General features: G+C 44.0%; 1 protein-coding gene across 3 annotated transcripts in view; it reads left to right on the top strand.

The window, feature by feature from the left end:
• The first annotated feature begins 3262 nt into the window (after positions 1–3262).
• SIPA1L1 (signal induced proliferation associated 1 like 1) overlaps positions 3263–7372 on the top strand; it is a 355154-nt gene continuing 351044 nt past the window's right edge. For all 3 annotated transcript variants that reach the window (XM_019519136.1, XM_019519135.1, XM_019519134.1), the window contains exon 1: positions 3263–3273. The gene's annotated coding sequence lies outside the window, so the exon portion shown is untranslated. The remainder of the gene's footprint in view (positions 3274–7372) is intronic.

The following is a 7372-nucleotide window of genomic DNA, read 5'->3' as shown; positions in this document are numbered from 1 at the left end:
TCCCAGTGCCCTTCTTTCCCATCAGTTGGGAAATGGCTGAAAGTGTAATTATCCCTGTGACCATCCACCCCCACCACCACCCACACACAAACCAGCACTTCTCCCATGATATCAGATATCCTGTGTGGTGTCTGGTATCTGACTGGTTAGAAATTCAAGCTCACTTTAGTAAGATATGGAGTTAGAGAGAGCTGGGACCCTTTCTTTCTTTCTTTGCTAACCTGCAGAAATGGGAAGGTTAGCTCTTTTTCTCTCTCTCTCTCTCTCTCTCTCTTTCTCTCTCTTGCCTCTTGTGGTTTCTACATGAGGTTTGCATTCATCAGAGTAAACAGGACTTCCATTCCTAATACAAAAACTCAGTGGAAACTCATCCTTGCCTTCGTTACTTGTCTCATAAGGGACTTTTAAGGTTAACTTGGCATTTTATAAAGAAATAAAAAAGGGAATAAGGCTGTTATTTCCCTTTTGGCGCACACGTTTGTATTTATTTACTAAACACATCAGTAATGGCTGAGTTTCCTTGCCTGCTTCTGATTTTCCACATAATCAGCAGAGCTCAAGTGTTTTGCTCCCATCACGAAGAAGAGTGCATACAAGATTGAGCTCAGAATTTGTTAGTTGATGTTAGAAAATCAGTTTTGTGTCAGTAGTTTAAATATTTGTCTTAGACTACAGGACACTTGCTTCTGAACATATTTCAGTAGTCCAGTTATTGGTTGTAACAAACAAAAAATGGTTATTATATCAAATCTGTGTGAAAAATGTGTTATGTTGCTTAGGAGAGGAAATCTATTCCACCAGATGTCTAGCAGTCTGATGTTTCCTAGATTCAAACTGAAATTTCTGTTATGCTGCCTAAAAATGTATTTGGGATAATGGGGTAAGATGGGCTTTTTCTGATATTCCAAGCAGCTAGGATTTTTTTTTAAGGATTTTAGATCAGTACCCTTTTGGAGCTGGAGGCTGGAGCAACCTGGCCTGGATTTGGGGCAGGCTAAGGTTCCCATCTGACAGCTGCTACCACCACTCTTCCCCTTGCTTTCATACCAGCTTGGCCCTGGCACAGCTCCTGGTTGCCAGGGGGGAGGAATGCTGAGCAAAGTTCCTGTTGTTGAAGGCCCCTGGCTCTTAAGGCCAGATACAGTGGCTCTAAAACCCCTATTTTAGATCAGTGAGGGCCAGCCTTGTTGGCAGGAGTGTCACAGATTAGCCCCATGTCCTCCCTGAGTGCCACTGATCCCTTTTCCCTTCCTGATCTGCTGCTCTGCTTTCTGCTCCCTGCTCTGTGTTCCCTGATGATGTGCTGCTGTTTTCTGCTCCCTGCTGTGTTTGCTGCTGTGCTGTCTCTTTCTCTCCCTTATCTGCTGTGCACCACACACACAGTTTGTCGGCACCACTTGTGGGATGTGTGCTGCAGGTTCACCACCTCTGTTTTAGATAATCATTGCCAGATTGTAATAAGTTTAGGATAAGTCAGTTTTTGATCCTAAACTACTTATGTTTAAAAATTGACTTTTTTTTAAATGATTGTCCCAATCAGTTAATTATTGCATTAAGTCAGGCTTGCTACCTGCCCTCACTTTTGTTTTTATGGTGTTATCACAAGTTTTGACATGGTTCTTTCATGTCCTGTAGAGTGCTGCATAATGATGTGCTGACCCAGAGCTGGGTACAATATTTGCACTTTAAACACTGAAAATGTGCTTGCTTTTGAAGGCATAGAACTACTATAAACATGCTGTGCTGTACTAAAATATCTTGTGTTAGGGGAATTTTTACTGCTGAGTGCTGCTAATCTGCATCCTGCCTGCCTGGACTAAATCTTCTCTTATATATGCCATATGCTACTAGCTTAATGCAAAGATGTTAAAAAATGCTGATTCTCTATTTACTATCACACTTTTTTTTTCATTCTTAGAGCCATCAGAATAAAAATTAATCCCACAAAATAGGTGGATTAACAGTTGCTCCACTGACAGATTTAATGTGAGCACTGACTGGATAAGCTTTCTGGGAGGAAATCTAGGTAGGGACACAGATGACTAGTAGAAGCAGCAACATAACTGTCTTTTCTAATGAGGTGTTGCACACAGTGGAGCAAAACATGACCACCATGCTGCTTACTTTAGGCTCTAAATTTTGTGTCTATTGTTCAGTATTAGGGTTTCAGATATTCTTTACATATTTCAGACCAGTTACTAATGATTATCTTAAAATACCACAGTGACATTTGATGAATAGAATTCATTTTTTAAATAAATGGATTGACTTTCTTCCCTCCACTTATTCACCTCTCTTACAGGGATAACATTTTTGTTGGAGATTTTAATTTAAAGGTGGTATTTAAATTTTGGGCATCTCCTGGGATTTGGACACTTAAACTCTAGTCCAGGGGTAAGCAGTGTTTTTGGGCAGTGTGCCAAAAACACCTGCAACCTCGATTTGTAAGATGTCGTGCCAAGGCTGGATGATGGGGGAACCGCTACAGGCATAGTCCTTGTTGTGGCAGTGTAACTGTGGCTGCTTCCTCACCACCTGCCCTGAGGCATGTGTGCCAAGCAAAACGCCTTTATTGCCCCACCCTGGCACCCAAGCTGGGGATTGCTTATCCCTGCTCTAGTTACAATAAGAATACATTGGGATGCCTCAGAGGTGGAGCTTAAGTTTTTAGGTTTAAACTGATGTTTAGCTGTCATTTGCCTTTTTGGGAAACACAATTATGGAAATGAAATTACAACAAATATTTATTTATGCCTCAGATATTTGTCGCTTGTTTTTTACATTTCCTGGAGTTTTCGTCTCTAATTATAAGATGCAGTTGGCTTCCAGGCTATTTTATGCAGAATAGTAGTGTAGGGAAAACGGTGAAGGTGTGTAGGTACACACTGAAAAAATAGCATTAATAAATGAATGGGGGATATTTTTTTCTGTTTTATACAATGTCATTTCCCAATGCAGTTCCAAAATTAAAGGAATTATGCTAAACAGGTGAGAAAAGGCAAGCTGAGGTCCAAACATTTAAAATCTGGTAAGGTTTTAAGCAGTTGAAAAGAGCATCCTATAAAGGGAACTGTTGGATGGTGCTTTCAACCCTGTTTTTAACAGTAGATGTACCTGATTTTTAAGGGGTATCTTCCAGATAGGCTTCTTAGTGGTGATATGGAAGAATTTGTCTTCTGTTTGCTGTTGTGTTTTTCCAGTGGTGTATCTGGCCCTTGGAATTGTAGTGTACATTTTTTCCCTTTGGGAAACCAGTGCAAATCAGAAACCTGGGTGTTCCTGAAAACCTTGATGGTTTTTAAGTTAGCCTTCTTGAGAAAATGGTTTCTGCAGATTTAAAATTTTGCTACCAAAATTAACTGTATTTGAACAGAGAGAACTCATTTCCTTTGTTTCTGCTGCTGCTGTCCCAGTCGCTGTAGAGACTTGAAATTTAAACTGAACCATGCTTCTATTTTAGATTTTGTTGGCTACTGTTGTTCCCAGTACACATGGAATTTATTAGAGAACTTTTTTATGGCATGGAAAGGCTACAGACAGGCTGAAATATTTTATACTGGCATAAAAGTGATGCTGTATCTGCTGAATAAATTGCCTTACTGTTTATTTCTTATTTTGTGTGTCATATTATAGCTATGTTGGCTACAGAAGAATGAATATTCTGTGCTTAATTTGTCTCTTCCGTGGAGTTCTATTCTGCTTTTCAGGTTACCATGTCAACGTCATGTACTTCTCTCACTATTTTATATTTATGTGTGTTTGTTTCTCTCTGGTGTTAAAAGCAACTGGAATGGCTAACTCTTAGTACTGTTATGTTTGATTGTGTTACTTCTGGTGGTTTGTCTATATGTTGAATATTAAGAGTTGGGAGGGTTTTTTTGCTTAAATTGTAGAATGGTAATAATTGTTGCTTTCAGTAGAAATAGACATCAGCTTATTGCTTTGGCAAATTTCATAGTTGGATGTGTGACTCTAACTACCTCTGCACTGTCAGCTGTCCAATCTGATTTATAATAGTTTTTAAATATGCTGTACTGTATTATATTTCAGTCTATGCGAGGTTTCAGAATGATTATATAGTATGCTGGCTTACTGTTCCAGGTTTAGAGTGTGGTCTATATATTTTTTTTAATTTTGTTTTTGGATGTTTTATTTGCTGGGACAAAATGTGATGATGAAGACTTAAGTTCTTGTTTAATTCAGGGATCTATTGAAGCAAACGTGTGTTTATCCTTTAGTATGCTGGTTGATATAAAAACTATTTTTCTTTGGCTTCACTGTATTGGCCAATCTTTGTTTTAAAACTACAGGTAGCCGTGTTCCTTAGAATATTAAAGGTAATACACAATTGTTTCTGAAAAGGCAGATAACATCAATTCTAAAAGTCTTGTTCAACAGAATGGGCCGATTTTCAAAAAGCGATAAGCAGTCTGTATTGAGAATTGCCTGTATGGATTTCTGCTCTGGTAGAAAAGGTATGTCTTGGTTCTGAGAGTCCTAGAACCATTTAAAAAGCAGTGACCTCTGGGATGTGTTCATGCTTTATACCAGCAGGGTGTAAATAGAAGACTCCCTGAGCAACCAGGGAGCAAGTCACCATGGAGCCGGTGAACAGGGACTGTAAACAGGATAAGTAGTTGGCAGGCAGCTTGCAGGTCAGTTTGTTGCCCCCCCTCCCCTTTTGAGGGGGGAGCCTTTCAGGTTGGTGTGAGGAAGCAGGAAAAGAACCTTTTGGGGCAACGAGCAGTTAAACAGGCCAGCTTCCAGGCGAGTTTGGTAGGGAAAGTATGCTTGGAAGAAGGGCAGTAAGAGAGAAGAGGCAGATTAAGAGACCCAGGGAAATGGCTGGAAGACGTCGCAATGCCAGCGCCACTGCCACTGCCTGCACCTGCGAGGTTTCTGTCCAGGCTCATCATCAAAGCTTCCACCCAGGTCCAGGTTTGGCACTGTGGGGACTGTGGGTTGTAGGTTGTTTCTAGTGATGGCCATGTTGGGGGGTACCTGTAGCGTGAGTGGTGCCTCCTGTTGGTGGCTGTCAGGGAACAGGCAAGGGAGCTACAGGAGGAGGTGGTGAGGCGAGACCTCCAGGACTGTGGAAGAAAAAGGTACTGGAGGCAGCACTAGAAAAGATAGAGGATATGGACTCCCAGGAAGGGTGGAAGCTAGAAGCTTGTGACCTCTGGCAGCAAGAAGAAATCTTCACCTCCAACTGCAGCAGTTCATCTGGAGAAAAGATATGTAGCCCTGGCAACAGAGAGGGAGGAGCAGATCAAGGGAAGTGATTATTTTAGGGGTGGGCAGTTATTTCAGCTGGAGGGCCACTTAAGTTTTGTTGAGCTGTCGAGAGCCGCGTAGGTTGCCCTGCCCCCTGGTTGCCATTTTGGAATCCCATTCCCCCCCCCCCACTTGCAGCTCCGGCAGGACCTGGTTCCTGGCTTCATGGCCGGGAGTGCAGAACACAGTAGGAGGCAACCTGGTCCCCATGGTGCACAGCGGGCTCCTGCTGCTGCTGGCCCTTGGCCCTTGGCCCAGGGCACTGTGCTCCCGCCTGCTTGCTGCCACTTCCACTTCACCTGCTGCCACTGCCCTTTCCCTGCTAGGCAGTAGCTTCTGGTTGGGGGTGGGACAGGGCTGGGCGGGTCTTGTTGCTGCTGCCACTGGGTTCTGCCGCTGGCTTCTGCTGGATCTTGCTGCCGCTGTCACGTTGTCATCTTCTCAGGCAGCTAGGAGCAGATAATAATTAATTTTCTAATTTTTTAGGGGGTTCTGCAGGCCAGAAGAATGGCTTGGTGGGTTGGATCTAGCCTATGGGGCCATATTTTGCCTGCCCCTAAATTATTCCCTTTGATTCAACACTGGTGAGGCCCCATCTGGAGTACTGTGTTCAGTTTTGGGCCTCCCACTACAGAAAGGATCTGGTCTGGACCTACAGAAAGCAAACCAGGAAAGCCAGGGCTGCGATGGAACTCCACCTAGCTAAAAATATCAAAGACAATAAAAAGTCCTTTTTTAGATATGTGGGGAGCTGGGGGAAAAGCAAGGGAAACACTGGATCCCTGCTAAACCAGATGGGACAATGGACAACCGACACCCAGGAAAAAAGCAAGTTTGCTAAATGGGTACTTTGCATCATTTTTCCACCAGTTCCATGGGATGCTTCTGCCCACTGCAGGACAGGGAGGCCTGGGTGAGGGAGATTCCTTACCCTCCATCAAAGCTGACCTCGTGAAGGAACAACTTGAGAGGCTGGATACCATCAAGTCAGCCGGCCCTGACGGTTTACAGCCAAGGGTACTCAAGGAGCTGGCAAGCATCATAGCCCATCCCCTGGCAGGGATCTTTGAGAACTGGGGCTCTAGTGAAGTGCCCGAAGATTGGAAGAAGCCGATGTGGTGCCTATCTTCAAGAAAGGGAGGAAAGTGGATCCAGCAAACTACAGGCCTATCAGCTTGACCTCTATCCTGGGGAAGATCTTGGAAAAAATTATCAAAGAGACCATTCTTGACAAACTGGCTGATGGCAACATCCTGAGGGATAGCCAGCACGGGTTTGTTGCGGGTAGGTCTTGCCTGACCAATCTTATTTCCTTTTACGATCAGGTGACCTATCACCTCGACAAAGGAGAAGAGACTCATGTAATATATTTTGACTTCAAAAAAGCCTTTGATCTGGTATCCCACGATCACCTCTTGGCAAAACTGGCAAATTGCGGCCTTGGCCTCACCACGATCCTCTGGCTGGGGAACTGGCTCTGCAGTAGGACCCAGAAGGTGGTGGTGGACAGAAGTCAATCATCGTGGTGCGCTGTGACCAGTGGGGTCCCTCAAGGCTCTGTCCTAGGGCCTATACTATTTAACATCTTCATCAGTGATGTAGACTTTGGTGTCAGAAGCGGACTGGCCAGTTCGCTGACGACACCAAACTCTGGGGTAAAGCATCCACACCTGAGAACAGGAGGGTGATCCAGGCAGACCTTGACAAACTCAGGAATTGGGCGGACGAGAACCTGACGGTGTTTAATACCGAAAAATGCAAGGTTCTCTGCCTTGGGAGGAAAAACCTGCGGCATCCTTATAGGTTTGGCAGTGCTATGTTGGTTAGCGCTACAGATGAAAGGGACTTGGGGTCATGATTGACCACAAGATGAACATGAGCTTTCAATGTGATGCTGCAGCTAGTAAAGTGAGCAAAATGCTGGGTTGCATCCACAGGCTTCTCAAGCAAATCCTAGGACGTCATTCTCCCATTGTACTCGGCCTTGGTGAGGCCACAGCTGGAGTACTGCATCCAGTTTTGGGTTCCACAATTCAAAAAGGATGTGGAGAAGCTTGAGAGAGTGCAGAGGAGAGTCACGCGCATGATCAGAGGTCAG

This window comes from Gavialis gangeticus, unplaced genomic scaffold, assembly GCF_001723915.1.
Source record: "Gavialis gangeticus isolate Ggan-Ray unplaced genomic scaffold, GavGan_comp1, whole genome shotgun sequence".
In the NCBI taxonomy this organism is placed as follows: Eukaryota; Metazoa; Chordata; order Crocodylia; family Gavialidae; genus Gavialis; species Gavialis gangeticus.
This window is presented reverse-complemented; position numbering and strand designations above follow the sequence as displayed.